Below are 22,245 nucleotides of genomic sequence, written 5' to 3' on the forward strand. Positions count from 1 at the left end.
CTACAGGCCTTGTGCTGCTGTCCCAGACTGCACTGAAAGAGAGTGGAATTTTTATTTCTTTGCCCCTGGCATCCCCTGTTCTTGTGAACAAGCAGTGTTTTCTCAGTGTACATATACATTTTTGCATAACATGAAAAAAGTCCCAGTCTGTACTTTCCATTACTGAAGGTATTTCTGTTATCTTTACCACATACAAAAGGGAACGTGTTTTACATCCTTCTCTATGTGTAAGACATATTAGCCCAAGGAAAGAGAGCCGTGCACTTGGAGGACATTTTTTTCCTGTCTCTGACATTAGACAAGTCAATCAGAGCTTGATTTTCAAACAGGCACTTTATACTTCTTGTGTTTACTAAGATCAACAGGTACAAGTAGTTCAGTGACCCTTGCTATCCATCAGGTATTCCTCCACAATTTTGATGTGACAGGAGAGCCTTCCTGGCTAACAGTGATCATGAAGGAGTGAATCATTTGCATCAGTTAACACCTGCTGCCAAAGGATGTGCAATAGGATTAACAGAGAAGAACCAACTTTGGGAGCAGCAGATTACAAAATTATTCTATTTTTGAAATATTTTTCATAATTGCAAATAATTTCAAGGCATTTTTAAATTCTGTCTCTGACTTTGTATCTCTAAGGACTTCACTGTACATTTGAGAAACAAATGTCAGTATGAGAAATGGTGTCCTAAGTCTTAGGACATGAACATTTATCCTCAAATCATTAGCAGTGCAGTCATTGACCATTTAAACCATTCATCGGGGGTTTTTTTGTCTCCAGGACCACTACTCCACTGAGGCACACAGAAATTCCATGGCAATCCTAGAGCTACCAGCCTTCATTATGACAGCTTACTGTGGTCATATCAGGCATCATATCTGGCTAATTTAGTGGAGTTCACTACACTCATACAAGACAAAACTACATGAAAAAATGGCTTTATTGGGAGCGGCATTCTCTGATGGGTTGAGCTCAAAGAGATGTATTCAAGGGTTCCCAAAATCACAGGATGAACTAGGTTGGAAAAGACCTTTATGATCATCTAGTCCAACCTATGACCTAACACCTCCTCATCAACTAAACCATGGCTCTGAGTGCCACGTCCAGGCTTTCTTTAAGCATGTCCAGGGATGGTGACTCCACCACCTCCCTGGGCAGATGATTCCAGTGCCCAATCACTCTTCGAAGAATTTTTTTTCTAAAATCCAACCTTAACTTTCTATGGTGCAGCTTAAGACTGTTGTCCCCTCATTCCGTCAGCTGCTGCCTGGGAGAAGAGACTTTCATCCAGCCCTTTTTTACTTGATGTGCATAATCTCATTCAATCCAGTAGGGAGGCATAGCTCAGTGATCACTGATCGTTACTTTTCTCCCAACATCCTAGTTATTTATATTCTCTCCATTCATAGTAACAATGCTTGAAATTTTGAAAGTGTAGGTTTCTGGTGTGTGTGTATGTGTGTGTGTGATATCAGAAGAAGAAAACCCCCGGTTTCACTAAATGCTCAGATATTTAGTGACCTTTTCTCAACAACTCAAGTCTTGTAACAAAGATTTTAAGCAGTGTGGTTCATCCTATACCTTAGAAACTATTGATTTCACTGATGGCTCTTGTTCTCCTTGATATAAGAATCCATTTTATTCAGTAATTTTTCAGTGGGACTTGAAAGATAGAAATCAGAGTATTTTTTTTCCCAGGGGAGGTATTTTCCCTTTGTTATAACATTCAGTGGCTCAATGTAAAGATAGATTTTATAGTCATGCATTCAACAGTGGTCTCTGTGAAGCATTAGAAAAGTTTGTAATAGTGGAAAGGCAGTTGCTACCTGCCAAAGTGAAATAAAGATAAAATCAAGGAAGGAAAGAAGATTTTGCAGTATGTTTGGTATTCAATTGTTGTTGGAGTGGGTAGCAACTTATCAGCTTCACAGGGAGGTATGTGCTAACTGAGTTTTCATCAGCTTCACTGCAGTAGTGACTTCACCCAGGCTTTTATGATTATTTCTTGAAATCTTATTGTTTTGGAAAAAAAATTTAGGAATCATCTCAGTTAGAAAAATATCTGATGAAAAAAGTAAAACAAAAATGGCAGATAGTCTTCTCAGGAGCAAAGGGAGGAGAGGCTTGGTGCAAGGCAAAATCTTTTGCTTTTGTTTTTCACAGTCCAACCCCACCAATTTGTTTTTAAAAGCTGCATGTAAATGATGGATTTTTGTGTCATTTATACACTGTATGAAATTGTTTTTTGGGGTCATACATGTAATGGCTGGAATAAACTCACTCATAATTGACCTACATGAATTTAAGAAAAAAAATTAAAATGCAGTGTTTTTGAGCAGTCCAGCAGTACTCTGCTCTGCAGCTACATCATGCTGAAGTCAGGGATTCAATTGGCAGAGTTCAGTTGCAGGGACTGATATTTCCATCTCGTCATCACCGCATTAATTTTTTTTCACTGTGAGTAGCAGAGCACAGAGGGCAAACTAAGAAATGAGGATCAGGGGATTAAAAGGAAAACTGATGTTAAGAGTAGAGAAATAATTTTAGAATTCTTTAGTCTGGTTAATCCTGGTTGCCTAAAACTGGCCATTTAAATAGACATCAAGGATTTACTAACCCTTTTTCAAGTTATTCTGGTTTCTGTCCAGCTTGAATCTGAGAGGATGAGGAAAGAGTAACAATGTCTTCCTTGTTTCAAAGAGGCAGCATAACAGTAATTATTTTCTTCCTTATCTTTCTTTGCAAAGTTCATCCTGTATATGCCGAAAGTTTAATAACTGAATGGGAACTTTGCTTTGATTTTGGATCATAGAATCACAGGGTAGTTTGAAGGGATCTTTAAAAGTCACCTCGTGTAACCCCCTCTGCAATGAGCAAGGACATCTTCAACTAGATCAGGTTGCTCAGACTTCCATCCAGTCTAGCCTTGAACATTTCCTGTGCCTGGCACAACTGAGTTTTTAGCTACTTTAAAGGGCCAGTGCTACTTTTTCAGGTCCAACACTAAACCTAGGTGGCACTGCTACTGCGCTTCATCCCAGAATGAATGAGGAATAAGGGAAGCTGACAGTTAAACAAAAAGGAATTTCTTTAGGTTAGCTTGTGACTGAAGCGCATTGACTAATAACTAATTCCTGAGTCTAAAATCTTGCAAGGCATGCTGATACCACACATTATTTTTTTTTTCTCATGATACTAAAAAAAGTAGATATACAAATATATCTGAAGATCTATAAAGTTACAAACCTGTTACAAAGACACAAAGGTCTTATAAAAGATACAAATCCGATTTCTTTACTTTTAAGGCATGAGCAGGTCCTAGTATTTTGGATCACCAGATGCAAAGTTATTTTTTCAAACTGTTTCTGATGGGTAAGAATAGCACAGTAGGTGTTGATATCTGTCTATCAGCGAAGGCACAAAGTTGCTCAGAGTCAATTACTACAAGGATAAAAGTTGGCCAAAGAACAACTTCTCAAGGTAAAATGTATAGTCATTATCACAGCATCACAAGTGATTATATTCTTCACTAAAAAAGGCCAGAGAATTACAAATCATCTCCCAGGTGAAACTTAGCTACATATGGAAAAACTCTGTGAGCTCAAGCAGACAGTTCAGTCAGAGAATGTATCAATGAGCAGACAACTGAAAGGACTGGTGAAGTGGAAGAAAAACCCTTGCATCAATCAAGGTGCAAAGAGGTATCTGAGAGAGATATCCAGAGCTTGTTTTTTTTAATATTTATTTTAAAAAACACTAAATACTTTTGAAATATCTGCTTAAGAAGCCAGGCCAAGTAAGTATTACTGAACTGAGATTTCATTGGAAAATGAAATGGAATCAGTGCCTCAGAGCCCTTGCCAAGTGAAGAATGGAAATTGTGGAGTATAGGTCTGACAAGGAGCAGAGGCACTGGAGGAGACCAAAGGGTTGTGTCTGGAAGCTTTGCACAATGACATCTGACATCTGAGGCTTAAACTGCAGCAGGGTGTGCCAACTGCTGCTGGAAGCTGGGAACAAGAAATAATGAGACACCTCATGTCTGGCATGCTCCTCTCTGGCTGCTGGAGAGGAGATTTGCACATGAACTGTTAGGAGGGGTGACCAGGCTGCTGGAACTGCAGTTGTAACAGTTTAATAGCTTGGTTCCTTGGTGGGGGTAAATGCAGACACTTGCAAAGCAAAAGGATGGGCTGTGAACAAGAGTCCTGTCTCTGACGGCAGCGACATCAGGTAAAGATTAGAAAAAATATGGGTGGAAATTTCTCTCTGACATCTGCAATCTCTCTGCATCATGACCAGAGCCCCTGGAAAGACAGTGGCAAAGTGACAGCCACATTGTATATGTAGTACTTTGTTCTGGGTTTCCCGAGGCCCTGTCTGGTGAGCCTGAGGGTTAAAGAGCATGTGCTGGGCTTCAATTCATGGTGTCTAAAACAGTGTAGGGGCTGTATTGCAGCCTGCAAAACTGTGTTTTTATAACCTGAAAATTACATTGTGTGCTGAGGGTTCTGGGGAAGCGGAGTTGGGAATCATGTGGAGTGTTTCAGAATACAGAATCTGACAACATTGAAGGACTTGTACAAAATCTGATATAATGCAGTCTCTACAGAGAGGGGTCCCTCTTGTAAAACACCCCCAGAGCCATACTAGGAGGTTGTCTGGGAGGCAGCTAGGTGGAACACACCAAGACTGAACCATGGAGCAAACTAACATGACAGCAGAGTGGACAGACTGTGTGGTGTGGCTGAGCTGGCTTCCCAGCCTCTTCCCATTTAACAGCGCAGGTATCTCTTTACCTCCTGCTGGCTTCCCCATCTGAGCAGCCTCTAATTCCCAGAGATGGCATGTGGAAAAGGTGCAGCAGAGAGAGGTGAAGTGTACCTTCAAATTTTCAAACTTTTTTTGCTTGAATTCCAGAAATCCCATAATGGGATTTGCCATTTTCAAAATCCTTCAGGGAAAATTACTGATGTTCAGTGGTACATCTGGCTGCTGCCTGCTGAGGGACTGCTGGTACAGGAGTGCAGCAATCTGCCAGGGAAAAATGAGCAAGACATGCCTGACAGGTCTTGCTGAAATGGGACTCTTTCCATCAGATCGTGATAAACAAACAAACTCCACTGTTTGGAAAAATGTTTGGGAAACCTCCCAAGGGGAAACACCCATTAGTGACACCACATCAAAATCATCCAGGCCTCACTCAATCATCAGCAATAAGTTCAGTTTGCTGAAGCATAGAGAACATGAAGTTGTTAAAGGATATTTATGAGATGCAGTCTATGGAAAGTGCTTTGCAAAGAAAGTGTGTGTGACTCTATAAGGCCCCAGTTCTCATAAGATGTTTCCTTTTGCCAAAACATGTTGATGGATGCATGTATTCATCCAATCCTCTCATTTATCTGAAGAATATAGCTGCTTACTGCTAATTAAATCATTTAGGGCTTTTGTGGGAGCTCACTGGTACAGGTTGTGGGGTCAAGATTCTATGAGCATTAGTCATGATCAATCTCTTTGATAAAGTGCAGTTATGCTATGATGTCTTTTGGATATTGAACAAGCTAGGGAAATGCCAGCACTTCTTCGTGAGAGAAATACTTCTTTGTTGCACTGCTGGTGACAGGTATAGCAAAATAACTTATAAAAAAGAGATGACTGTATATGACAGATGTCAATGAATATGTATGAAAAAGGTATCTATCTATCTATATATTAAGATATATATATTAAAAAAAGGAAATGCAAGACAGGCACCATCAAAAAGCTAGGACTGAAAGATGGTTAAAGAAATGCATGGAAGAGGGAGATCTTTTGCTCAGTGTAGGTATCTCAGATCATCAAATCTTAGAATCAACCATTTTGGTTGGAAGAGATCTGTGAGATCATCATCAGTTCCAGTCATTAACCCAGCACTGTTACACACTTATCACTAAACCCTGTCCCTAGGTTAACACATCCACACATTTTTTAAACCAAACCACTCCTCTGGGCAGCCCAGTCCAATGTCTGACCGCCCTTCCAGTAAAGAAGTTCTTCCTTGTGTCCTATCTAAATCTCTCCAGCACAGCTTGAGGGCACTTCCTCTCATTCTATCACTTGTTACTTGGGAGAAGAGACTGAACTCTCCACTACATCCGCCTTTCAGTTGCAGAGAGTGATAAGTTTCTTCCTGAGCCTCCCTTTCCCCTGGGCTAAACAACTCCAATTCCCTCAGACACTCCTCACTGATCTCATGCTCCAGATCCCAGGCCCTTCTCCACAGAGCTTTCCAGCAGGTCAGTCCCCAGCCTGTACCAGTGCTTGAGGTTTTTCCTCCCCAGGTGCAGGACCCTGCATTTACCCTTGCTGAATTTCAGAGGGTTCTTCTCTGGCTGTCTCTCCAACCTGTCAAGATCCATCTGAAGTTCCACAGCTCTCTGAGGTATCAGCCACTCCTCCCAGTTTTGTATCCTCAGTGAACTTGCTGAGGAGGAAAGGTGCTGAATTCCAGTCAACTGTGACCTGCCCAGTTAGCCAGAGCTGCTGGTAAGCAATTGAAAGTAGCTCAGTGAGCACTTTCATCAGCTCCCTCAGTCCTCTTTTGTGGACCCCATCCATCCCCATAGACTTGTGTGTGTCTAAGTGGTGTAGCAGATCAATAACCATTTCCCCTTGGATTTTGGGAACTTCATTTTTTCTCTGTGTTCCTGTCTTTTAGCCCAGGGGAATGGGTACCTCATGAACAACTGATCTTACTTTTAAAGGCATGCATATAGCTTCATTCTTTTCATCATCATTTGTCACTATGTTTCTCCTTGTATCTAATAAAGGATGGAGATTCTCCTTAGTTCCACTTTTGCTGCTAATTTTGTTGTATTTATAGAAAAGATTTTGTTGTCTTTTACTGCAGTAGCCAGATAAGTTCCGGCTGGGATTTAGCCCTTCTGATTTTCTCCCTGCATAACATCACAAAATTTTTGTAGTCTTCCTGAGAGGTCTATCCAACCTGCTCTTGAATCTTTAAAATTTACTTCTTGAAGAATATCCAGAATTCCTGGACATTTTCCCCCTTCAGGATGCTGTCAACCAGGCTCCTAAACAGGCCAAAATCTGACCTGTGGAAGTCCTAGTTGTCAGTTCTGCCAGTCCACCTCCTGACTTCTCCAATAAGTGAAAATTCTATCATTTAATGATTACTGTTCCCAAGACAGCCTCTAGCCATCACATCTCCCACTATCTCTTCTCTGTTCACTAAATATATGTCCTGTGGGGCACGTCCCCTGGTTGGCACACTGACCAGCTGTGTCAAGAATTGTCTCAACACCCTGTCCAGGAACCTCCTGGTCTGTTTCCTCTCTGCTCTGTTGTATTTCCAGCAGCCTGGTAAGCAGAAGTCCCCCTAGAAGAAGGGCCAGTGCTTGTGAGACTTTTCTCAGGGGCTTACAGAATATTCCTTCTGCCTCTTCATCCTGCTTGGGTTGTCTGTAAGAGACACCCACCAGGATATTTGCCTCCTTGGCCTTCCCTGGAATCTTCCAGGGAAGATCTCCCATAAACATTCCACCCTACTGTCACAGTCACTAAGCTCCAGACAATCAAGGCATTCGCTAAGCCACAGGACCACCGCACCACCCATCCTTCCTCGCCTATCCCTTCTGAACAGTTTATTGCCATCCATAGCAGTGCTCCATTGTTCAAGCCATCCCACAATGTGTCATAGTTTTCCTGCTGCTCAATGGCTCCCGGCTTCTCACGTTTGTTGCCCATGCTGCATGCATTGGTGTAGATGTACTTCAGTTTGGTTGTTGACTCTACCACTTTTTTGGACAGGGAAGCCCAAATTCTTGGGTGACCATTCTCAGGTGCTTCTGTGGTTTCTGTCACACTGAAAGCCCTTGTGTCTTTGCTGCCAGAAGGATCTCCATCCCCTTCCTCCACAGGCCAAAGGACTTGGCTACACACCATCCCTCAAATATTGGGGTGCTTCCCACAGGCTTATCTCTAGCAAGGCTCATTCTATCCTTTTGTCCTCTCAAATCTAGTTAAAAGCTCTTTCAATGAGCTCCATAATCCCTTCACACTGCCAGAATCTTACCTTCTGGATTCTCCTGAGAACATCAACTCTTAACTTTTATCCTCCACTTGCACTTAAGAATTTAAAGTCACCTAGACTAGTTAACACATCTCCCACAGCCTGCATCCTGTTTTTATTTCTAAATAATCCAGGGGCTGTGGAGAGTTAGAACCTGAAAGAAACACCTTAGAGAAGAAGTCTATAAATCTGCAAAAAGTCAGAAAATTCCCATAGTCAAAGTCTAATTGTAAATGGGTCCAAAGACCTCAAATCTTGTAGCAACTACATTGCTGAAAAAGCAAGAATAAAGGCTATACAGTTATACTGCAAAATTCTCTAATAATCACAGTCATTACTGAAAATGGAAAGGAAAGCTTTAGAGACTTGCACTGAGTTTTGCAAAGCAAAGGGGAAACATATAATACTACGAACAGTTAAAGTTTGTTAGTATCATAATAGTATCATAATCTGAGAACACAACCACTGCTGGCAGTCAAGCTGTAAGAGGGTGCCAGCACAAGTCCTGATTCATCTGTGATGAACGATTTGGAGCTGTCTCGCAGCCATGAGTCATGGTGCTAGGAGCTGTACAAGCATGGCTGACCTGGCATGTGGTGGGTGAGCAGGTCCTGGAGGGAGGGAGGGAGATGAGCACTCCTTTCTGCATGCGAGCAGGCAGTGCAGGTGGTGTGGAGGGAGCAGGAACTGCCTTGATCCTGCCTGGGGTGAGCCCTTACTGCTGTGACTGAGAGACAGATGCTGTCCCAAAGCACTGCTAGCGTGTGTCTGGATCTGTCCCTGAAAAATGCTTTATTTGTCTTTTCATCACACCCTGGTGAACTTCAGACATGCAAAATTCAGATCCTAAAGAACTCTGTTGGCTCAAGTTTTCATGGTCATACTATTGTGATTGTTATAAGGGAAGAAGCATCTATTGCTTCTATTACCTTCCCCCCCGCCCCCACAATGGGAGTACTTTGGTATTTATTACCAATAGGTTTTCAGTTTTCTTTATGATACTTTTTTTTTTTTTTCTGAGGAGTGGCCAGAGCTCATTTTCTTCATGTTTGTAAGGAAAAAATATTAGCCATAGTCAAATCACTCAACATGTGGTCATTTGGCTTCACACACCAGGGTTAGGGTTGAAGATGGCTGTATATTGTGACTCCCTTGTGAAAGATTTACAATATCTCTTCTTAACTATATATTATGTAGGAGATAAAATAGCGTTTCCTCTCCCTTAGCAATTAGTGAGCATCTCTGCATCACCTTAGGTTTTCTTCTCTATCTCCACCCCATCTCGAGCATAAGTGCATCCCAGTCCTCCATGCTGTCTTGAGGATTTTCCATCTTTTTCCACATCTATCTCTCCTTCAGCACCCAGCAGAAACCAACCATTGTGTCCATCACCTCTTTTTCCCATTGCTTGTCCTGGCATCAGCAGGAAAGTCTAACAGTGCCAGATGTGATTTCTAATATTCCTGGGGAACCCTTCACACTGGGATGCATGCACACACACGTGCTCTGTCTGATAGAGGTGCATTCTCTGTCTCTGCTTGCACTGGTGGACGTGGGCTCCCACAGCTTTAGGACAGTTGCACAGCAAGCCCAGTTTTTACAAAGCTCTTAGGAAATGAAGGAGAACAATGCTGTTAGCTAACGCTGATCTCAGTCCAGAAGAAATGAAATTATATGCTGAAATAAGGTAACAAGAAGTTCTTACTGTTCAGAGGCTGTAGCCTGCACATAGTTACATTGCTCCACATGTTTTTGTTTAACACTGGTGTGTCACTGGAAACATGGAGAAAACTGCATGACCTTGCTTTTGAAAGAACTGATGTGTGACTAGATTAAACTGAGAAATTATAATAAATGCAATAGAACAATCCTTTATGCTGCTCAGACACAGTTTGTGTCTGCCCCTGTCTTCACCTGTATCTTTGCTGCTTCAGCAGTTGTCCTATAGTAAGAAACATCAATAGGAAAATTGTTACTGCTCAAAACCAGTTTGGTTTTACTCACTGAGCAGGAACAGCTTGTGAATCACTTTCAGCTTCTGCCTGCTAAATTTCCAGGTCATGAGCTGGTGTTCAGTGTTTCTTCCTAGGATTCCAGTTTCTCTGGGATCCCCAGGCATAAGCAAATGGATAATTTTTAACTCAAGACAGTTCTGACCGGCCAGTGCAAATCAACCAAATTCCCCATTAGTTTTGGCATATAATGATGAAAGGTACTTTATTTCTTTCATGTAAAACTTGGATTTCTGGCAATTTTCTTATAATACCATATTTTCAGACATCCTTTATTGTGTGTCCTGCTTCTTCTAGTCAAGCATTTGTTCATCTTTGAGTTACAAATGTCTTCAATAAATGATCTAGTGAAAAAAGTCAGCAGTGCTCAGTTGGGTTTTTAGTTTTCCCCCTACATTTCTTGGTCTGAAAAGTTTTTTCATTATGTGCACAACACTTTCAACCAAAAGACAGTGTAGACAGACTAGATGTTTTATCTCATGTGGCTATGAGTCTATATGCATGTTCTTGTAACTGGCCATTTTTTAGTATTGAATGACCTCCCTCGATAATTGGAAAAGGATTATTTTACTTAAATCCAAGTTAATCTGAGTTGAGAGGAGAAGGTTGGAACCAGAAGATTTGCTGAGGGGGCAATAGTTTCACTCAAACTGACCTTTCAGCTGGGAATGCTAAGAATATCATTTTGGGACAACTCCTTTTATTATGCTTACTGTTGTTCCTTCACTGCCTGTTTTGAAGAGTATTCCTGTGTAGGGATAATACACTCCCAAAGACATGCTTCAGCCTTCTGCTGGAGAAGAGAGAGAGAATAAAAGCACAGCCTTGTGATAAACTGTGCATGCATGGAGCCTTTTCAAATAGTGGGGCAGGCAACAGGCTCCCCCTTTTTGTAAGGGAGCCTGTCCCCCTGTGTGTCTCTGCTACCCAGAGTTGTTAGCAAGGTAATGAAACAAATCTACTCTTTGCATTTCAGCTGTGGATTGGTGGTCGCCTTGGTTACCTGTATATGTTGATTCACACAATCTGTCATCTAAAGAGCCTTTTCATACCTCATATTCACAGAATTTACTTGGTAGGTGCAGACCTCTGAAAAACTTCTTATTTGTCCCTTCTCCCTTACTTTTACCCCAAGCAGCTGTTAAAAAAAGACAGTAAGCTGTCTAGATATTATCTTTAAATTTTTCATCAATTCCTCAATGTTTCACTCTTTTATTGCACCTCTATCCTCCTACAGTGCACTGAACACTGTGAGTTTCTCTGCCTGCTGCTGCTGACTGGGGGTGAAAATCTTGGATCTGTGGTTTGTCTGTCTGGATTTCATTTAATGTTCATGTTGCTGTTTGAGCTCCTTCCAGGCATGCACTGTGTTTTCCTGGGCCGTCAGGGTTCAGGAAGTTGGAGTTAATGGCCTCTGTAGAAGCCATCTGAAATGCTTGGGGCCTCCTGGCACTCTGTGCCTTCTACTTCTGGAACCCCTTAAAATTTTGTTAAAATCATAAGTAGTTTCAAAGCAAAGCTGTCATTAGGAGATGAAACTACATGCAGGAATGTGGTAACACAATGTCCTGCAGTTCACTCATGGCAACTGGAGAGAGCTGTTGTGATCATTGATTTCATTGTGGTTCCTCAGCGAAAATATGGACTCAGAGTTCAAAAGTGTGCAGGCTCTGAAGTGTCACAGTGGACACAGCTCACTTTGGGGATTAAAGATGAGGTGAACCTTTTGGTTAGCTCCACTTTTGCATCTTGAAACTGGCCTTGAAGTCTCAGGATGTGGCCTTCATTTATTATTTACTGAGAGCCTGGTTTGTCACAATGGTGGAAATGATAAATTTCATTATAAAGTCCATGATAAATCATGACAGTGAGTTTGAACTTTGAACCTACCTTCATGGAAACAGGACATGTTCAATAGTGGCAACATCATATATGCTAGGCAACCTCTCCAGCCCTTTTGTGTCTAGCCTTGTTTGCATTCTATATGCAAGAGAATGTGATTTTGCAGGCAATAACTCTCTATACTGCTTGCTTCTTTCTTCTCTTTAGCTTAAAAAAAAAAAAACAAAAACAAAAAAACCCAGAGTTTAAAATTACTATGATCCAAAACACTGGTTTCTGAGAATATGGAAAATGTGAACTTAAAAGTGCAGGGGTTTTTTTTGATGAATTAAATGTGAGAGAAGAGATGATGAAAATAGTGGTTGCTTGCAAATGTTAAGAGTAGCAGTATGAATGCCATGGTTGAGAGCCAGGAGAAAAACAAAATGAAAAAGAAATTCTAATGTAAAGTATTTGCCACTTCCATAGTAGAGGACTAAAGAGAAGGAGTTGTGAGGAGCAGTTCATCAGCTTGTGGAGTGTGGTTTGCATTAGTGAGCACCACGTCACTCCAGTCCACCATGTTGTCTTCACATAGTGAATAAATGGATATTTATTTTGTGTGGAGTAAATCACAGCTCTGAGGAAAGGGAATCAAACATATTCCATGCTAATGCCCCAGTGCATGCAGATGTATCTAAATATTTTTGATACCATTATATGAGATATATAAATGTGTCCACTGGGAAAATAAATTCACTGACTTGACCCAGCTGTATTTGCTTTGATCTGCTCAGCACAACATTGACTCAAAAGAGGCTTCTCTTGTGTATTAGTTCCACCTTAGGGAGAGCTTCACTACGGTGCAGTTGGGGATCAGTGGCTTTTGGGCCTGGTGACCTGTGACAGAAGAGGCAGTATAGAGTGGCAGACAACTCAAGAAGACCTTGTAAGCACCTCCCAGTCCAACCTGATCCCTGGGCAAGCTGCAGTCCCTCAACAAGTTGTAGCAAGTCATTGTCATCTGTATTCTGTATTGGTGTTCTGAGAAGAGGGACATTCCCTGAGCTTCTTGCAAGGTCCTGTATTAGATGAGTCAGATAGCTTGCAGGAAGAGGTGTCCCAGAAAAATCTGTCAGGTGTTTTGTAAACAAGGGAAAAAAAAGATAATAATTTCTTTTTACAATAGCATTTAAAAATGTAGAAAAATTTATTGCAATGGGTAGAAGCCGTAAAAATGTGTTAAGAATAATACCAGAAATATGGAAGAAATGAGGATTCTCAATTATCTGTGATGTGTATTATGCTTTGCATACCATGATTTAGTTGAGAATAGCTCAAAGGCTCTCAGTGAAGCAACACTTTTAAGCTCTGGAATCTTTTCATGGATTCTAGACATGCTAGGTCAAACAGAAGCTTTTTTGTCCTGTCCTGGACTTCATATAGATATAGGTGTTTGCTCCCATTCCAGAAACTGACAGATTTGATCAATTTAGGCAGAATAAGTTATTGTGTCCAAATGCTGAACTTCCAAAGGACATTTGGAAGAGAGAGAGAGGCTGCCTGGTTCTGCAGTTTTAGAATTACTATAATTGTAACAGATTTTATTTTTTGAACCAAAGAAAATTTAAAATACCTCTTAAAGGAAGAAACAAAATTGCAGAAGATTTTTTTTTCCTTAAAAGCAAAAGCAACATTTATCTAGCCTTGAATCCTTCCCTCACTTTTTCCTCTGCACTTTGTAGGTCTACTTTCATACCACTGAAAAAGCTGAGTAACTTGGTTGCTTCTCAGTACACTATAGATATTGATGCTCTGCACCAATTTTATAACTTATCTTTTTTTTCTTAAGAACATCTCTTGACTGGAATGATAGAGGAAGTGCTGTTTTTTCTCTAAGATGAAGTGATAAAGAACATCACCCCCCTGTTTCTAATAATTGTGCCCTATTTTTCCTTCTCTGTCTACAGGTTCATCCCCCAAGTAATATGCAGACAGAAATAGGAACATAAAACTTAAAAAACTGGATTACTTGGAACTTTGAGCCAATAAACCCAAGGTTGTTCATAGTCTTTTTCCTCTCCAAGAGAATTTCTCAACTTAGGGACCTGAAATGACAAAGAAAATCAGTTGGGTTTTGATATCTCCAAAATACTGAATCAGAAGTATGTGAAAAAGGACATTATTATGATTCAGGGTGACTATATTTATGATAGTTATTTTTATTATTTAATTATAATTATTCGTAGCTATTTTAAAAGTCTCCATTATCCCTGTAATCAGGATTATATCATCTTCGTTAAGAAAAATAATTATTTGGACCCAAGTCAATAGCCTCCCTCCTTTTGCAGTTCCTGCCTGAATGTGTTACAAGTGTTTGAGCCCTGAGTTTGGTTGCTAGGTGATTGGATCTGTGTGTTTCAGAGGGAGCCCGAGGGGACAAGGTGCAGTGATGGAGCAGCCCTGTGGAAATGATGCCAGACTAGAGTGCTCTGAGTGCTGCCATTCCCGTGTTCATCTGTCGTGAAACAGAACCTCTGGGTTTGGTCACTTACCTTTGCTCTTCTTAGAAGAATCTGGCTAGGATGGGTTGCCTGACCAAGCCACTGGGCTCCAGCCAGCAGCACAAAAATGGCTTTACCAGATCCTCTGTAACTTGTAGGCTTTGCTCCTTGGAAAAAAGATGTCATCTGTAATAATAATAAAAAAATAAATTAAAAATAAAGTCACATCTATGACTGAAGAGGGCTGTCCTGGTTCAGTGTGAGCACTGTAGTCCTGTAGAGGAAGATGGAAAGACCAGAGCAGGATTGCTATTTGTTTTTCTCTCTGTGGTGCTGTGGGCCTCCTGCGCTCCACTTGTGAATTTACATCTCTAATTTGGGGATTTAGAATAGATTTAGCAATGCGGAGGAAAAACTGCTAGCCCTGTGTAGGTCCTGGTGGAGACAGAAGAGCACTGGAGGAAATCAGTGGATAAACCTGCAGGCAATAACCAGAGAGTGAAGATACATTTCCTTGAGGAGTTCACAATCTTTCCACAAGACATGAGAAAAGATTGGTCTAGAGGGAAATACACAAAAAATGAGCCATGGTGGACAGAAGATGTGTGAGTTTACCTGGACAGCCATGCTGTTCCCTCCTTGCTGTGCCCTGTGTAGGACTGTGTCTCACCCAACCCCACACACCTCACCCCAGGTCAGGGCCACCACACCTGTGGAATAAGACTTGTGCATTTTGCAGAGTGGATATATCTGTGTTGCTGCTCAAGAGCTGCATGGCTGGAAATATCATTCTAATAGAAAAATCTATATATAAATGTAATATATTTCTCTTTGTGTTTTACTCACAGTCAGTAACTGGAAGAGCCTCCAGAACTGTAAGGAAATCTGGGATGGAGAAGGTCACTGCAGGTGCTCTGGGCAGCTCTTGCCAGGGCACAGGGGAGCTTGCCAACACCATCAAGTTTGAACCTCCTCCCCAGCCCAGGAGCACCTTCTGGCTGTGAGCCCTGCCCAGGCATCTGTGGGGTGGAGATGGGAATTGAGGAGAGTCTCAGAGCACATCTGCACAGAGCTGCCAGCAGCGGCAGCCTGGGGGAAAATGTCACTCAGCATGTTGGAGAAGTGCCCTTGCCTCATGAAGGAGCTTTCATCTTGGGTTCTTCACAAAGACCTGCATCTCAGCTGCTGCCAGTGTTCACCTTCCCTCCCTGTGCTCCTAGTACAGCCTTTTAGAGCATTATGACACTATTTCTAAGGCTTGATTCTGTCAGGAATTGCCCTGGTGTTTCCCTGCTCCTCATTTCCCTCAGCTTGGCTGCACTCTCAGCTGTAACTTTTGTCCTCAGCCTTCCAGATTCTTCCCCTAGCTCCCTTCTACTGCCCTCACACATGGAAGAACAAAATGTTTCTTCTTTAAATGTAATTGGGGAAAATTCTCCTAATAAGTCAAGGTAAATACATTCTTCCCCACATAAACATGTTGTCCTGTGCTTCACTTATATTTTCTCCCTTTTGACTGGGTCATGGCAGTTCTAAGAGACTGCAGCCTCCCACAGAGGAGCAGATGTAGCCATTGGGCACTTGGTAGTCAAAAACCAGTGGCAAAAAGCAGAGATGTGGTGACCTTGGGAGGACTGCAGATATCTGGACAGCATGGAGCCCAATAAGGCTGAACCTAATAAATGATGTCATCCCAAAATATTGTGTGCTGAGACATCACCGAAGTCTCTGCCTCTGTGATATACCTTCACTGCAAACCAGATAATCTGTCTGCTGACACCAGAGAAGAATTTTAATTCTTTCTCTCAGCAGCACCTAGGACATTTTTGATGCTATTGTAATACAAGGCTTAAGTTAGGTCTCATGCTATGTTATCATAACCTGTTAGACCCAGGCTATTTTCTGTATTTATTTATCAGTTTACGTGAAGGAAACTTAGTTTGTTAAGAAACTTCTACTCTTATTTCTGTACATTTATTCCCACTGTCAGTTCTACAACAAAATGCTGTAATTCCTATGATTTTATCTGTGGTGCTAAAGGCCTGGATTTAATAGAGGTCTCCAGGGAGTGATTGTTATCCTACCTAAGGAAGGAAGAGCACACTTTAGTGAGAAGAAATGTCATAATTAGCTCTCAGGTCTAGTTAATTTAAGAACAAGATGGAGGGTTTATGGAGTGTTTATACGGTCGTAGCTTTCCTGAGGCAATATTTAAGTGCAGTGAATAACAGAAGTAATTACAGAGGTAATTCATACACCATTTAAAAAAAAGCTAATGATATTTCTGTGAAATAAAAAAATTCTTCATTTTTAATGCAATGCAAATTGTTAAATGTAATGTAGAATTCATATTAATAAATTTGCCTTGGGAATAAAATTACAAGATTTACCACCTGTTTCATATTCAGTCAAGCTTTCTCTATTTGTATCCCTCTCAGTGTCAGCAGGCTGCTTTCCTTTCCTGCTTCCATCAAGGTATTTTCTGGACACACTTTATGTGTTTCTTATGCTTGTGAGTCTCTGCAACCCCCTGGACCAACACAGAAATCTTAATGGTTTATCTGTGTCTGCTTCTCCATGTGGGCCCTCTGGGGATTCAGTGTAATCTTCTGACTTGTGATAAACACACACGAAAGACAGGCTTTGCACAAGGCTTAAAAGTGCTCTCAAATGTATTATAATAGATATAATATATATATCACATCAATATAATATAATATAATATAATATAATATAATATAATATAATATAATATAATATAATATAATATAATATAATATAATATAATATAATATAATATAATATAATATAATATAATATAATATAGGAATAAATACATTCAAGTTGAAACATGTTACCTACCTACTTTCCTGTTGTGATTTAACTGCAGCTGGCAACTAAGTGCCACACAGACACTTTCTTGGCCTTGCTAAATTTCATGGTTATACTGGGTGTCATGCAGAGGTCTGCTCATCTTTTCCCCTCCTCTGCCTCCTTAAGACATTTAACTTCAACATTAAACTTCTTACACAGTGTTGGAGACAATTTTGGAATTCTACATGGTGTACCTGTGTGCCCTGTACCTCTTTGATCAGATGTCCTGCTTGCTTGGCATTTTAGGGGATTCAAAGGATATTTCCAGGCCTATGATCCTTGACAAATCTGATATTAAGGATACCCTTGTTTTCTGCTGTCTAGGACAGTTTTCAGTTTGTAGAATATGTCAGCAGCCAGTTGTCATTAGGACACAAATTGTCAGGTCAAAACAAATGCCATTTTTCCTTGGTTAGAGAGATACTGAAAATGTATCTGACAACTCAGAGCCTGTCCTCATTCCCTTTCCAAATATCCTTTCAGATTGAGGTCAGCTTCTTTCCTCTCCTAGAGTGCGCAGTTTAGTTCTGTTCCAGAGAGGAATTAATTTCTTCTCCTTGGGTAGACAACTAATTTTCTTCTCCCTTTTCAGTTTGGCTACATCCCATTATACCACCATCTGGGATATTAAACAGTTCTCTGCAGTGCAAGGCTTATAGACTGCCTTCCACTCCTTTCTGATAGCATGTTGCATGTCTTAGTATGTGATAAAATGTCCACAAAACAGAAGCCAGTCATACACCATTTAAAAACAGCTAATGATATTTCTGTGAAATAACAAAGTCTTCATTTTAATGCAATGAAATTTGTTAAATGTCATGCAGAATTCATATTAATCAATTTTCCGTAGGAAGAAAACTGCAAGATTTGCCACCTGTTCCACATTCAGTCAAGTTTTCTCTATTTCCATGGCATTAGTTTTTACCTTCATGGGCTTGTACAGACATTGCAGGCCATGTCCAGTGTCTGCTTCTCCAGAAATTAATGTTGAATAGTTTTTGTAAGCCATTAAGTATATTCCATTTTCACACATTGTTTACCTGTAAATCCAGCTCTCATAGGACATCTGTAGAAATAGGAGCCAAAATTGTTTATGGTTTTAAAAAATCTTGACATATGTCTTTTTGGAATACTCTCCTTTTGGCATATCCCATGAGGAGAGGAAAAATACACACAGTTTTCCGTCATTACCACAAGTTATTTATAAGCACCCTCATCTATTGCTTTACGTAATCCCCTGTGGATAACCATTTTTTTGTTTATTCCAGTAGTCAGCAAAAAATTTACAGAAATTATTATTTGGTGTTTTTCCTACTAGCAATAAGCAACCACAATTTCAACAGGTTTTTTTTTTTTTCTCCACTTATTTATGAAACTTTAGTTTTATTTTGGAAATATTTATCCTACAAGTCATATAGTAATAAGTCATCTCATTCCACAATCATTTAGAAGGGTTGTTTTCAGAAAATGAACAAAGCTCATCTGGTGAGTGCCCATGTGAGGATGTGAGGCTGGCCCGAATGAAAAGCCTTTCAGATCAAATGGCCTCTTCCAATGTTTACAGCCTGGCATGAGCTCTGCAGCATCAGCCCTCTCCAACAGGCTCTTATCTCTGCAGATAAGTGAGCCATGTCAGGTGGCTCAGCTTTCAGGTTTTAAAAACGAAATAAACATTTTCTTTTCCTAAGACTGTGGATAAGAAGTAGAAAAGAGGTGAAAGAGGAAAAAAATTAATTTGTTTCTGGCACTGGAAAATACAGACTGATACTTGGCTCTGTGTGTCCAGATGATTTTTTACCTCTTCACATGTAGCATAAAGCCATTGGTCTGATACAGCAAGAAACAAACTGAATTACAGAGAAGCAAAACATGAAGTTATTTTAGGTCTGTAATTGCACAGACCAGAAATGAAAAAAAATCTTCTAAGACTGTTGAATGGAAACTTTCTATATGTTTTTGATTACCTTGTGTTAACAGCTCTCCAGATTATCCTGTTTCCTATGCCAATTTGCACTGAATTTGCAGAAAGACTTTATGAGATACTGTCTCATCTCTAGGCTGGGAGTTTCACCCATTTTCATTGGACACACTGCATTTTGACAGGTATATGGTCTCTTGGAGAAATTCACTCTTTCCAAAAATAATGCCTCTGATGACAAGTACAGCTCACACCATTTTTAGATGGAGCTGTAAATCAACATTAAATTGTTCATTGTTTCACTGTAAGATAAAAATGCTGTTAATTTTAATTTTATTCTCTTCATCCATTCTTTTGTGTCTTTTTATGTATTTTTTTATGTCCTCCTGACGCACTCCTGTGTTAGCTGATTCTACTTGTGACCATCTTCCCCCTAGCCCATGCAGCTTTTTCCTTGGGTGTCCTTGCTTATCTGAGTTGTGATTCCTTCCTCTTCCATGCTGTCCAGAGACACGTGTTCTACTTCTAGATGTTGCTCTTATGCTGGTGACTTTCCTTTCCAAGCTGCAATATGTAACTAACACTCCTTTTTGGGGTGAAGGTCACATTTTTTCTCCAGAGAGAGATAAATTTAAAAATCACCAAGAAATCATGAATTTGGAAAAGCTGCAGAAGAATTGTTTTCCTTTGTAGAACTATGTGACAAGAAGCTATTGCTTGTTGCTGTACAGACCGGGGTACTTTTTGTGTTTTGTCTTGTTTGCAAGGTGCTCCTGTGACTGTAGCTCCTTAGCCGGAACTACAGACTGCTTATATCATTATTATGAATGTCTTAGGGTGATGAGGGTTTTGGTGAAGAGATCTGACACAGTAACTCAGGAAACCAGGGACACTTCCAACTTGCTGGTGACATTTGAAGCATTGCACTTATAGCAAATGCTTTAGTTTGTGTGTTTGCAGTGAAGCCAAGTTATAATCTTTGAAACCTCCAGAGGCAGAACCTCCCGCACTCGATATGCTTAAGCTAACACCAGATTTCCCTGGAGCTCCTCAACACCACCTGCATCTCCACCAAGTAAAGTATTTAGGCTCATACTTGGAAGGCTGCTCCCTCATGCCTATACAACTAGATTTGCAAGCCAGGAAGCTGTCAGAGAGGTTTGACATGAGTTGTGTTTCCAGATGTGTTTCATACTGTGTTGGGTATGAGCACACTCTGAAAGACTCTCAACACAGGGTAAAGGCCCTACCTTACAAACAGCTTCTCTTCATCAGTTCTAAATTCCAAGAGATCTAAAGTCTTCTGTTTTAATGCCCCTTGAAGTTTCTTTCCTCCTTATTAACATGTTGATACATCTTAATTTATGTTTAGCTTGGACCCTTTGGTTATCACTGATGTCTTCCAGTTATTAATTTAATTTTAGTAATATTCTCCTTTGACCTCTTTCCATCTCAGCTCAGAGTTTCACAGTTGGAACATCTGTATGTTTGTACATGGATAAAGCAGTTCTCATGTACTTTATGGGTAAGCCATGAATTCTGGTAAACAAGGTTTTCCTGAAAGCTTGCAAATCAAACAGGATTTTTTTCATCTTGATTTAAATTTTCTTTTGAGTCAACATAATCCAAGAGAAAGTAAAACTGATTTAGCAAGGCTTTTAATACTTGTGGAGCTTAAAATATTTTAACACAATTTCTGGTTGACTAACTCATATCAATAGAAATTCCAAGTCTGTTTAAAATACATAAAACTTGTATGCATTGCAAATCCTAAAATTACGTGGCTTAGATCCAGCTGGTTTTATATTTAATGCAATATAATAAATAAAAAAAGCCTGAAAGCTCAAAGGGAGCTATTAAAAAAAAAACCAACAAACTTATTCAGCTTTAGAAATTAATAGTTCCTGCAACCATCCTTAGAAAGATATACAGAAATCCTTCAGTGTTTAGATATTCAGAGAAGTTACTGTGAAGTCACCAAAGAAGATTTAAGCATCTAGGTTTAATTTGCTGTATGACAGATGCTGTTTCCTTCACAGCAGTTTCCTGTGGAACCTCCATTGTCTTAGATAGATATATTATTACCAGGTTTCACTTCTAGTGCCCCTCTAGTATCTGGTTGTGTCATACAAAAACTAGAGGAAAGGAACACAAAAGGAATATAAAAAGGAGAGACAAAGAGATCAGTTTAAATGTATTATTAGAAAAATGTAGATAATAAAGTACAGCTGAAATATTTACATAAAATGAGAATTTTGCATTTACACACAAGAGCATGAAAATCTGAATTGAATGAAAAATAATTGCTTCACATTTAAGTGTTTCTGTAAAAAGAAAGTTGGTCTGAGAATTGGTGTGAAAGTGAAGCTTTTCTTGAAACAGTATCAGTGAAAGGCACAAGCAAGTTGGGAAGCCCATCTCAGGGAAAATCTCACTGATACAAAGTGCAAACTGATGGGCAGAGCAGCACTGCAATTGACAGAAAACTAGAAGGTGCCCTATGGAGTTCAGAACTTCAAAGACATTTTGGTTGATTTGGATCTTATTTGAATCTGATATATGAACTATGAGAAATCAAGTAGCTGAGGTGAAAGCAGAAGTTCCAATGAATTGGTTCTACACCATATTTCATCACAAGGAGTTATCCAAAGGTTTAGGATAAAATAATAAATACAGAGAAATGCAGACCTGTGTAAGCTTGGGATACTGACATTTGACTCTTCTGTGTCTCTTCTGTGTCTCTTTTGGAAAGCTTTATTTCAGCACGTTCCAGGGCTTGAGCTCTCTGGTTTTTACCAGTTATGTATCAAAGGCCAGCCTCCTACAGATACCTTTGGCTGGTTTTACCACCAAAAGCTGGAAGGAGCAAAGAGTGGAAATGTAAAGTGCATCTGGGCAGTGTTTGTGTCTGGCTCTCAGGCAGTGATCCATAAAGATTTCTTGTATAGATTTTCAGAGTTGGACTATTTGGCCTTAAAGGTCTAGACTTTGGACCCCTGAGATTTTTGATTTATGGCCACAAAGAGAGATTACAACAGGAGAAC

General features: G+C 40.2%; 1 long non-coding RNA gene across 1 annotated transcript in view; it reads left to right on the forward strand.

Moving 5' to 3' along the window:
• LOC134548614 (uncharacterized) overlaps positions 1–16,679 on the forward strand; it is a 34,088-nt gene extending 17,409 nt beyond the window's left edge. The window contains exon 3 of the long non-coding RNA XR_010079821.1: positions 15,258–16,679. This is a non-coding gene — a long non-coding RNA (uncharacterized LOC134548614). The remainder of the gene's footprint in view (positions 1–15,257) is intronic.
• Positions 16,680–22,245: the final 5,566 nt, after the last annotated feature.

This window comes from Prinia subflava, chromosome 3, assembly GCF_021018805.1.
Source record: "Prinia subflava isolate CZ2003 ecotype Zambia chromosome 3, Cam_Psub_1.2, whole genome shotgun sequence".
NCBI lineage: Eukaryota > Metazoa > Chordata > Aves > Passeriformes > Cisticolidae > Prinia > Prinia subflava.